This window comes from Chlorocebus sabaeus, chromosome X (assembly GCF_047675955.1).
Source record: "Chlorocebus sabaeus isolate Y175 chromosome X, mChlSab1.0.hap1, whole genome shotgun sequence".
Lineage (NCBI taxonomy): Eukaryota > Metazoa > Chordata > Mammalia > Primates > Cercopithecidae > Chlorocebus > Chlorocebus sabaeus.
The window spans coordinates 1,999,488-2,011,731 of record NC_132933.1 but is presented as its reverse complement, the minus strand read 5'-3'; positions in this window follow the sequence as shown (position 1 = coordinate 2,011,731).

Below are 12,244 nucleotides of genomic sequence, written 5' to 3'. Positions count from 1 at the left end.
GGCCCATGAGCTGGGCGAAGAGGGTGTGTTTTCCATGAGGCACTGAGCTGTGGTCAGCTTCCTGCCTTTGCTGATCTGAACTCTGATAGGCCTCTCTCCTCTCCAGCTGCTGCCTCCACTCACTCCCTATGTTCCCAGCCTTTTCTCCAAGCCCCAACTTCTGCAAATCCTTTACCTAATCTAGGGTTTGATGCCCATCAGGATGATGACTTTGACAGGGGTGAAGTAAGCAGAGAATAGAGCCCGTTTATATGCTACTGCTAATGTGTAGTGATGGGTCCATTTATGATAACAAAAAATTCATTACTAGGACTACACGACATCACATTTCCTAGGCAGAGCCATGGACCTGCCATCATTACGTTTCCTGCACATTTAAATTGCACACCAACCTGGGGAGGTCTGTTGAAGCATTCGCCCCACGTTACAGATGAGAAAACCAAAGCCCACAGAGCTCAAGGGCTGGGTCCAGCAGGCACAGTTAGGAAGGTCTCTTTATCTCCACTGGCTCATTGCATCCACACACATACCTCCCCCAGATGACAGTGCTGTTATTATCCTCACTCTCCCAGTGAGGTACCCAAGGTCCAGAGAGGGGCAGTCATGCAACCAGGAAATAATTGGCACTATCAGTGCCCCCATTTCACAGATGAGGAAACCAAGGTCCAGGGAGGTCAAATGACCCACCCAAGATCGCCCAGAAGGTAAATGGCAGAACTGGGACTTGAATTCCCTTCTGCTTGACCACAATGTCCATTCTCACTTCTGTGTAATGAGGTGGAGGAGCCAATGGGAGCAAGAGCAAGAGTGACAGAAGACCAAGGGCAGGGCAAGTCCCAGGAGAAGCAGGGGGGACTGGCCCTGAACAAGAGGCAAGCCACCCCTCCACTGCCATGTGCTTGCTGTGGAGGTTAGGGAGACACCAAGCAGACAGATGGCTGCCTCTTTCCCTTCAACGTCAAGTGCTTCTCACAGCCCTGCTCCCTGTGACCCACCCCTCACAGACACAGTGGACTGGACAAGGGAATCCCCAGACTGACCCTGTGATGAGCATGTGGAAGTCGCAGAAGCCACAGCCAACAGTGGGGCAGGAAGGAAGGGCCAGCAGGCAGGCAAGCTGGGTTCAGCCAGACATGTCTTTCTCTGTTCTCCTTTCAATCTTTCTGTGCCTTTGTATCTCAGGTGTGGCGCTTGGAAACAGCACATGGTTGGGTTTTGGTTTCGTTTGACTCTGTCTAACAATTCTTGTCTTTTTAAAAATCAGCTTTGAGACCAGCCTGGGCAGCAACATAGTGAGATCCCATCTCTTCAAAAAAAAAAAAAATAGAAAAGTTAGTCAGGAATGGTGGTGCACGCCTATAGTCTCAACTACTCAGGAGGCTGAGGGGGGAGGATCCCTGGAGCCCAAGAGGTTGAGGTTGCAGTGAGCCATGATCATGCCACTACACTCCAGCCTGGGCGACAGAGTGAAACCCTGTCTCAAAAAAAAAAAAAAAAAAAAAAATCAGTTTTATTGGAGTATAGTTTACATACAGTAAAATTCATCCTTTTGAGGTTTACAGTTCAATGAGTTCTGGTGAATGTTGTGTAACCATCACCAAAACCATGCTCTAGAACATCTCATCACCTCTCCAAATTCCCACATGCCCTTTGCAGCCAACCACTCCCTCCACCCCCTGCCCTTGGCCACCTCTGATTTGATTTCTGTCTTTTCTAAACTTTATTATAAATTGAATCATGCGGTATGTATTCTTTTGTCTGGCTTCTTTCACGCAGCATACGTTTTGAGCTTCATCCGTGATGGTGTGTGTGTTTTTGTGTGTGTGTGTGTGTGTGTGAGAAAGAGAGAGAGAGGGCGAGAGAGAGCAGTGCATTTCCTTTTGATTGCCAAATAGTATTCCATTGTTTGGCTGGATCGGGGTTTGTTCAGCCATTCGCCCGCTGAAGGACACTTGGGTGGTTTCCTGCTTTGTGTCATTATGATGGAGTGGCTCTAAACATTTATGTGCAGGCTTGTGTGTAAACGCGCATCTTCATTTCTCTAAGGTAACTGCTTAGGAGTGGATTGTTCGGTCAAGTGGTAGATTGACGTTGAACCTGCCTTTGTCTTTGGACTGTGCAGGTCAGCTGGTCGCACAGTGATGACTGCTGTTATCTCTGGATGTAGTCATGCCAGCTGAGTGTTTGCTTTCTATTTGTCCTGCTTTCCCCATTTCTCTCCCCCACCTCCACTTCATTATTTTTTTATTAGTGTTGTTATTACTTTGAGACAGGGTCTTGCTATGTTGCCTAGGCTGGAGTGCAGGGGTGTGACCAGGGCTCACTGCAACCTTGACCTCCTGGGCTCAAGTGATCCTCCCACCACAGCCTCCCGAGTACTGGGACAACAGATGTGCCACCACCATACCTGACTAATTTTTTTTTCTTTTTTTGGTAGAAGTGAGGTCTCACTATGTTGCCCAGACTGGTCTTGAACTCCTGGGCTCAAGTGGTGATCCACCTGCCTTGGCCTCACAAAAGTGCTGGGATTACAGGAGTGAGCCACTGCACCCAGCCTCACCCCCACTTTGTATCAGTGAAGGTGTGTCCGGAGTTGGTTCCTTCCAGTGGGTTCTTGGTCTGGCTGACTTCAAGAATGAAGCTGCGGACCTTCATAGTGAGTGTTACAGTTCTTAAAGGTGGCACGGACCCAAAGTGTGAGCAGCAGCAAGATTTATTGTGAAGAGCAAAAGAACAAAGCTTCCACGGCATGGAAGGGGACCCAAGTGGGTTGCCCCTGCTGGTGGAGGGAAGGTGGGGTAGCCAGCTTTTATTCCCTTATTTTTCACCTCCCACATCCTGCTGATTGGTCCATTTTACAGAGTGCTGATTGGTGCATTTACAATCCTCTAGCTAGACACAGAGTGCTGATTGGTGCATTTTTACAGACTGCTGATTGGTGTGTTTACAATCCTCTAGCTAGATAGAAGAGTTCTCCAAGTCCCCACTCGACCCAGGAAGTCTAGCTGGCTTCACCTCTCAAAGGTTCAGGATAGGAAGCAGAAATTCCTCCTGTGATCATGAACAGAAAGGAATTCTGTAGAAGTGATCAGATGCGTACTTGACCATTGGATGGGTCAAAGGAGTGGACTCTGGGCTGGGTGTCAGTAACACCAGTGCAGACCTGGCTCCCCAAGGAAGCTGCTACCTCTGCCACCATCCACAAGGTGGGGGATTGGGAGGCGGCCAGTGTAACCTGTGAGTTCAAAAAGACACCACCAAAGTCATGACCTGAGGATCAGCAAGCCGGGACCTGGAAGCCATTGCCACAAGTGCCCCTCAACAACCAAGGAGTGGAGGTTAGACCCCAGAAATTCCTTGATGTCTAGCAGAAACGCAGCCCCACACAGCAGAAGGGTGACTTCTCTTCCTTCGGTCATCCAAACTTCATGTGAGCACACCAGATTGGCAAAACTAAATTTGTTTCCCAAAGCCCAGCTGCTCTGGAGTCTGGGACATTTCCAGCCTCTGCCATGCAGAGCCCACGAGGTGGGAGTGAGTGCCCAGAGCTGTCAACACACCCAGGGAGACGCTCTGCTCTTGGTCATCTTTTAGATGGACTGGATTTGCTTTCTCATTCTATTTTTCCCTCTGTTTGTTTAGAAGTGTTCTATGAAATTTTTAGTAGTTCCTCTACCTATTTTAACATGTATTCTTAACAAAGTCTAAAGTTAACCAATACCTCTGCTCTGTTGGTTTTAATGTAGGTGCATAAATTATTTGATACTCCTGCCTTCAAGAGGTAGTGCCTAATTCTCCTCCTCTTGAGTGTGGCTCACCTTTTTTTTTTTTTTTTTTTTTTTGAGATGGAGTTTTGCTGTTGTTGCCCAGGCTGGAGTGCAATGGTGTGATTCCGGCTCACCACAACCTCCACCTCCTGGGTTCAAGCAATTCTCTTGCCTCAGCCTCCCAAGTAGCTGGGATTACAGGCATGCGCCACCACGTCTGGCTAATTTTTGTATTTTTAGTAGAGACAGAGTTTAACCATGTTAGTCAGTCTGGTCTCGAAATCCTGACCTCAAGTGATCCACCCACCTTGGCCTCCCAAAGTGCTGGGATTACAGGTGTGTGAGCCACCACGCTGGGCTTTTTTTTTTTTTTTTTTGAGAAGGCGTCTCGCCGGGCGCGGTGGCTCACGCCTGTAATCCCAGCACCTTGGGAGGCCAAGGTGGGCGGGTCACTTGAGGTCAGGAGTTTGAGACCAGCCTGTCCAACAAGGTGAAACCCTGTCTCTACTAAAAGTTAAAAAAAAAAAAATAGCCAGGCATGATGGGGCACCTGTAATCCCAGCTACTTGGGAGACTGAGGCAGGAGAATCAGTTGAACCCGGGAGGCGGAGGTCTCAGTGAGCCGAGATCCTGTCACTACACTCCATCCTGGGCAACAGAGCAAGACTCCATCAGAAAGAAAGAAAGACAGACAGAAGGAAGGAAGGAAGGAAAGAAAGGAAAAAGAGAGAAAGCAAGCAAGCGAAAGTGACAGATGAAGCATTCAATTTCTCTTCCTCATGAAATCCCACCAAAATGACAGTAAATGACTTTTTAAAAAGAAAAACCTCCCAAGGACAGAAATAATGGGAAAATAGATAACAGCAGCAAAATCATGGGAGCTGAACAGTAACTGATGAAGCAGACCCAGGAAAGTGGGACAATGGGGAAGGCTGAGCACCACCTGAATTTCACTGCAGAACCCACACACATCCTAGAGAGGAGCCAGAAAATGGGGGTGAGTATGGAAGTGCCATTAAAAGTCTGTTGAAGAGGCAGTTAGATCTCCACGTGCTTTTCCCCATCCCAACAGAACAGAATGTTTACTCTTTGGAGATGATGAAGCAAAGAGTGTTCCAAGTGGGGAATAAATTCCAGGAGCAGCTTAGATGATAGCATACTAAAAATGAGGGGGTTGAATAAATATTTACCTACTGAATTTGGACCACTTTGGACCCTCTTGGCCCACTCTGTTTCTCAAGTGCTGACAACCAGCCTCAGGGTATTTGGCCATCCCAAGGTGAAGGAACTAAAGGTAGTAAAATTGGGGTTCTCCAGTAAAACAAGCCCAGCCAGATCATCCTATGATGAGGCTCATAGTTGACATGTCCTTCCCTTCCATTCAGCTCATTAGTGCCCCATTCTTTTTTTTTTTTTTTTTTTTTGAGACGGAGTTTCACTCTTGTCGCCCTGGCTGGAGTGCAGTGGAGCCATCTCAGCTCACTGCAATCTCCACCTCCCGGGTTCAAGCGATTCTCCTGCCTCAGGCTCCCGAGTAGCTGGCACTACAGGTGTGCACCACCACGCCCGGCTAATTTTTGTATTTTTAGTAGAGACAGGGTTTCACCATGTTGGCCAGGATGGCTTTGATCTCTTGACCTCAGGTGATCTGCCCACCTCAGCCTCCCAAAGTGTTGGGATTACAGGCGTGAGTTTCCACGCCCAGCCTACCCTATTCTTAAATATGAGAAGACAACCAAGGATCACCAGACACCTGAGGAAAACCTCTAGCATGAAAGCAGGAAAGATCAAGATCAAAACAAAGAGGAAAACAATTGTTGGGAAACATGACTATGAGAGATAAGAATTTTTAAAACTAGGCCAGGCGCGGTGGCTCACGCCTGTAATCCCAGCACTTTCGGAGGCTGAGGCAGGTGGATCACGAGGTCAGGAGTTTGAGACCAGCCTGACCAACATGGTAAAACCCGCTCTCTACTAAAAAATGCAAAAATTAGCTGGGAGTGGTGGCACATGCCTGTCATCCCAGCTACTCAGAAGGTTGAAACAGGAGAATTGCTTGAACTCGGGAGGCAGAGATTGCAGTGAGCTGAGATAGCACCATGGCACTCCAACCTGGGCAACAGAGCAAGACTCTGTCTCATTAAAAAGAAAAAAAAAAGAATTTTTAAAACTATTAACTCACTCAGGGAGATAATAGAATGCAAAAATATCCATGAAACAAGAAGAGGACGCTATAAAAAAGGAACATTCAGAGAACAAACAAGAGTTTTTTGTGGAAGCATGCATGAAAAATTCAATAGATGGATATTTTTCTTCTAACAAAACATAGAAAGTTGCAAGACAGGCCGGGCGCGGTGGCTCAAACCTGTAATCCCAGCACTTTGGGAGGCCGAGACGGGCGGATCACGAGGTCAGGAGATCGAGATCATCCTGGCTAAAACGGTGAAACCCTGTCTCTACTAAAAAAAATACAAAAAACTAGCCGGGCGAGGTGGCGGTGGCCTGTAGTCCCAGCTACTCAGGAGGCTGAGGCAGGAGAATGGCGTGAACCCGGGAGGCGGAGCTTGCAGTGAGCTGAGATCCGGCCACTGTACTCCAGCCTGGGCGATAGAGCGAGACTCCGTCTCAAAAAAAAAAAAAAAAAAGAAAGTTGCAAGACAACATCACTCCCATCCTAGCTACAAGAAGAAGCTGGATCACCTACAAATCATAGAATTTTTTTTTTTTATTTTAAGGCTATTGGGAAGCTGAGGTTGGGGGAAAAGAATCAAAATCTTGAAAAGCCCTTTCTAGGAGAAAAAAAGCCCCATAGCTGCTTTTATTTTTGGCAGAGCAGCAGCAGGAAGAGGAGGCTGCCACAGACTTGTGTAAGAAAGAAACAGAGAAACTTTGAACACATTTTAAAAGGCTGAGTGTGGGATGGCATGAGGCTATAGACTCTCTAATGCCTCCAATTCAAGAGAACTTACATTCACCCACTAACTCTTTTGCATGGGCCTTCACCAAGAGAGTTTGAAGGCAAAGCAGGTGGGTCGAGAGATACTCTCTGAGGTAGAGATGTGCTCAGGCTGCTGAAGTCTGGATGTGGGACAAGGGAACTGACAGGAAGCCCCCTGGGACTCCTGACCTTCCACTGAGTACAGAGCAGCTGTAACTGGTGACTGAAGCAGGGCAGGAGGACTGAAGAGTTCATCCCCAGGCTCTAGGAAGTCTTAAGGCAGGACAGAAGAACTGAAACAAACCTTCCAGTTGGTTCTAAGCCTTACACTGAGTACAAACCAGGAGCCAAATATGGGGTTGAGTGGAGGCAAAAGACCTACAATAGGCACCCGGGAACGTGCGTTCAGGGATCTGCTGAAGTCTACGGGTGAGGCAGAAGAGCCAAAGAAACTCCCAGGCACTCAGATCACAAGTCCTGCCAAAGAGAATGTTCTGATCCTGCTCTGAAATCATCTGAAGTATACAGGAAACTGAGTACGCAAAGCAACAAGAAACCCCAGACTCCGCTTAACTACACACCAGCCTCTAATACACACACACATGAACAAACAAGAAGGGTCATGCCCTTTTTTGGGCATAATTTTATTTGTGTCCTCCCCACTGTTCTATTACATATATTTACCCAAGAAGGTGTAAATATATATGATTATTTACTTCTTAAAATAGAAAAGACTGTGTCTCTACAAAAAATACAACAATTAGCTGGGTGTGGTGGTGCATGTCTACAGTCCCAGCTACTCAGGAGGCTGAGATGGGAGGATCCCTTGAGGCTGGGAGGTCGAGGCTGCAGTGAGCTGTGATCATGTCACTGCACTCCAGCTTGGCTGACAGAGTAAGACCCTGCCTTAAAAAAAAAAACGGAATTTGTGAAGGGCTCACCTGGGTAGTCCTGGCCCAGGTCTTCCATGTGGTGGCTGTCAGATGGTGGCTGAAGTTGGAACAGTGTGGTGCCGGAGCAACTGAGAGTTGCCTGGGCATCTCTCCCTCTTTATATTGCCTCAGAGCCATTTTTTTTTTTTTTTTTTTTTTTAAGACGGTGTCTCACTTTATTGCCCAGGCTAGAGTGCAGTGGCGGGATCTCAGCTCACTGCAACCTCTGCCTCCCAGGTTCAAGTGATTCTCCTGCCTCAGCCTCCTGAGTAGCAGGGATTACAAGCATGCACTGCCATGCCCCAGCTAATTTTTTGTATTTTTAGTAGAGATGGGGTCTCACCATGTTTGCCAGGCTGGTCTCCAACTTCTGTCCTCAAGTGATCCGCCCACCTTGGCCTCCCAAAGTGCTGGGATTACGGATGTGAGCCACCGTGCCTGGCCTTTCTTTTTTTTTGAGACAGAGTCACACTCTGTCCCCAGGCTGAAGTGCAGTGGCATGATCTCGGCTCACTGCAATCTCCGCCTCCCAGGTTCAAGCTATTCTCCTGCCTCAGCCTCCCGAGTAGCTGGGATTACAGGCACACGCCATCACACCCAGTTAATTTTTGTGTTTTTCAGTAGAGACGGGGTTTCACCATGTTGGTCAGGCTGGTCTCTATCTTCTGACCTTGTGATCCGCCCGCCTCAGCCTCCCAAAGTGTTGGGATTACACGCGTAGCCACCGTGCCTGGCCTCAGAGCTATTTCGTGTGGTCCTTCCATGATGGCTGATTTGGGCTTTCTTGTAGCCTCAGGGAAGTTGGAATGCTTACATGGTGGCTAAAGGCTTGAAAAGTGAGTGTCCCTGTTAACAAGGCAGAAGCTTCATTACCTTTTCTGCACTAGCCTCAGAAATCAATCAGCACCACCTTTACCATATTATCTTGAGTACAAGAAAGTCACAAGCCTGCCCAGATCATGGGGGGAGGGTTAAATTCCACCTCTTGATGGGGAAGTGGCAAGGTTCCAGGAGAGCATGTGGGATGGGAGATATTGTTGGGGCTACCTTTGAAAAACACAATCTGCCACACACACCAGTTAAAAGGCAGAGACTGTTGGGCTAGATAAAATAGCTATATGTTATTTACAAGAAGCACATTTGAAGCATAAAGACACAGACATGTTGAGAGTAAAAGTATGGAAAAAGATATACCAAGCAAACACTGAGCATAAGAAAGCTGCCATGGCATCATACTAATGTCAGGTAGAGCAGAATTTAAGACAAAGAGTATTACTAGAGATCAAGAGGGACAGTCATAATGAAAAAGGAACACATAATCAAGAAAACACAACCATTTCAAATATATAAGAACCTAATCTACCAAATATATGAAACAAAATTTATAGGACTAAAGGATTCTAGATACAGATAAATCTCCAAACATACTGGCCGACTTTAACATTCCTTTCTCAGTAAATGATAAAGCAAATAGGAAAACAATCAGAAGAATATAGATTTGAACAACACTATCAACCTAATTGACTCAATTGATATATACGGAACTCTACATCCAACAACAGCAGAACAAATATTCTTCTCAAGTGCAGATGGAACCCCAACCAACATAGACAGCTTCTGGGCAATCAAGCAAGCCTCAATAAATTACAAAGGGTCAAAATCATACAAAGTATGATTTCTGACCACAATGATGTTGAATTAGAAATCAACAACAAAAAGACATCTAGGAATTTTCTAAGTATTTAAGTATTTTGAAATGAAAAAATATCTACTTCCAAATAACCCAAGAACCAAAGAAGAAACCCCAAGTAAAATTATTGGTAGAACATATTTTTCACTGAATAAAAATGAAAACAAAATATCAAAATTTGGGAATTCAACAAAACAACTGAGAGGAAAATGAACTACTTATATTAGAAAAGCAGAAAGGTCCCAAAATAATTATTTAAGTTTCTACTTTAAGAAACTAGAGCCAGTCACGGTGGCTCACACCTGTAATCCCAGCACTTTGGGAGGCTGAGGCAGGCGGCAGATCACGAGGTCAAGAGATCAAGACGATCCTGGCCAACATGGTGAAACCCCATCTCTACTAAAAAATATAAAAATTAGCTGGGCGTGGTGGCGTGTGCCTGTAATCCCAGCTACTGCTACTCAGGAGGCTGAGGCAGGAGAATTGCTTGAATCTGGGAGGCAGAAGGTGCAGTGAGCCAAGATCGCACCACTGCACTCCAGCCTGGCGACAAAGCGAGACTTCATCTCAAAAAAAAAAAAAAAAGAAAAAGAAAAAGGAAAGGAAAAAGAAACTAGAAAGGAAAGGGCTAATTAAATCCAAAATAAGCATAAGGGAGGGGATAATAAACAGTATAAATCAGTAAAATAGAAAAAATTAAAAAGAGTAGGCAGTACATAGTGGCTCACGTCTGTAATTTCAGTGCTTTGGGAGGCCAAGGTGGGAGGATCACTTGAGGCCAGAAGTTCAAGACCAGCCTGGACAACAGAGCGAGACCCTGTCTCTACAAGTAGCTAGGATTACAGGTAGTCACCACCACACCTGGCTATTTTTCTTTTCTTTTCTTTTCTTTTCTTTTTTTTTTTTTTTTTTTTTGAATCAGAGTCTTATTGTGTCGCCCAGGCTGGAGTGCAGTGGTGCGATCTCGGCTCATTGCAACCTCCACCTCCCGGGTTCAAGCGATTCTCCTGCCTCAGCCTCCCAAGTAGCTGGGACTATAGGCGCATGCCACCATGTCTGGCTAATTTTTTTTGTATTTTCAGTGGAGACGAGGTTTCACCATGTTGGCCAGGCTGGTCTCAAACTCCTGACCTCAAGTGATGCACCTGCCTCAGCCTCTCAGAGTACTAGGGTTGCAGGCGTGAGCCACTATCCCCAGCCTCTATAAAAAAATTTAAAATTAGCCAGGTGGACCGGGCGTGGTGGCTCATGCCTGTAATCCCAGCACTTTGGGAGGCCGAGGTGGGTGGATCCTGAGGTCAGGAGTTCAAGACCAGCCTGGCCAACATAGTAAAACGCTGTCTCTACTAAAAATACAAAAAAATTAGCTGGGCATGGTGGCACGTGCCTGTAGTCCCACCTACTCAGGAGGCCAAGGCAATAGAATCACTTGAACCCCGGAGGCAAAGGTTGTGGTGAGCCGAGATCACACCATTGCACTCCAGCTTGGGCAACAGAGTGAGACTCCATCTCAGAAAAAAAAAAAGCCAAATGTGGTGGTGACTACCTGTAATTCTAGCTACTGGGGAGGCTGGGGCAGGAGGATTGTTTGAGCCCAGGATTTTGCAGTTGCAGTGAGCTATCATCACACCTCTGCACTCCAGCCTGGGTGACAGAGTGAGACCCTGTCTCTAAACAAACTAGAAAAAAAAAAAAAAAAAAAAACCCAAACAATATCACAAAGCAAAACAACAAATGAGGAATAAATGGGGCTGGGCACGGTGGCTCGTGTCTGTAATCCGAGCACTTTGGGAGACTGAGGTGGATGGATCTCCTGAGGTCAGGATTTCGAGACCAGCCTTGCCAACATGGATGAAACCCTGTGTCTACTAAAAAGACAAAAACTAGCTGGGCGTGGTGGCAGGCGCCTGTAATCCCAGCTACTTGGGAGGCTGTGGCAGGAGAATCACTTGAACCTGGGAGGCAGAGGTTGCAGTGAGCCAAGATTGTGGCATTGCACTCTAGCCTGTATGACAGAGTGAGACTTCGCCAAAAAAAAAAAAAGGAGAAGGAGAAGAAAGAAGAAGGAGAAGAAGGAGAAGGAGAAGAAGAAGAGGAAGGAGAAGAAGGAGAAGAAGGAGAAGGAGAAGAAGGAGAAGAAGGAGAAGAAGGGGAAGAAGGAGAAGAAGGAGAAGAAGGAGAAGGAGAAGAAGAAGAAGGAGGAGAAGAAGAAGAAGAAGAAGAAGAAGAAAGAAGAAAGGGGAAAGAAGAAAGAAGAAGAATAAATGGATCAAAACAAAATCTGCTTCCTTGAAAAAATCAGGCTGGGTATGGTGCTATTCCCAAGCACTTTGGGAGGTGGAGGCAGGTGAATTGCTTGAGCCTAGGAGTTTGAGACTAGCCTGGACAACCTGACAAAACCCTGTCTCTACACAAAATACAGAAATTAGCCAGGTGTGGTGGCTCATGCCTGCAGTCATAGCTACTAGGGAGGCTAAGGTGGGAGGATCACTTGAGCTCAGGAGGTCCAGGTTGTAGTGAGCTGAGATCTCACCACTGCACTCCAGCCTGGATGACAGAGTGAGACCCTGTCTCAAAAATAAAAAATAAAGAAAAGAAAGAAAGAAACGAAAAGATCATGGGATGCCGAGATGGGTGGATCACCTGAGGTCAGGAGTTCAAGACCAGCCTGGCCGACATGGTGAAACCCCATCTGTACTAAAAATACAAAAAATTAGCCAGGCATGGTGGTGGGCATCTGTAATCCCAGCTACTTGGGAGGCTGAGGCAGGAGAATCGCTTGAACCCAGGAGGTGGAGGTTGCAGTGAGCCGAGATCACACCACTGCACTCCAGCCTGGGCAACAAGAGCAAAACTTCGCTTCAAAACAGAAAGAAACAAAACAAAAAGATCAATGAAATTGATAAGCCTCTAGCCA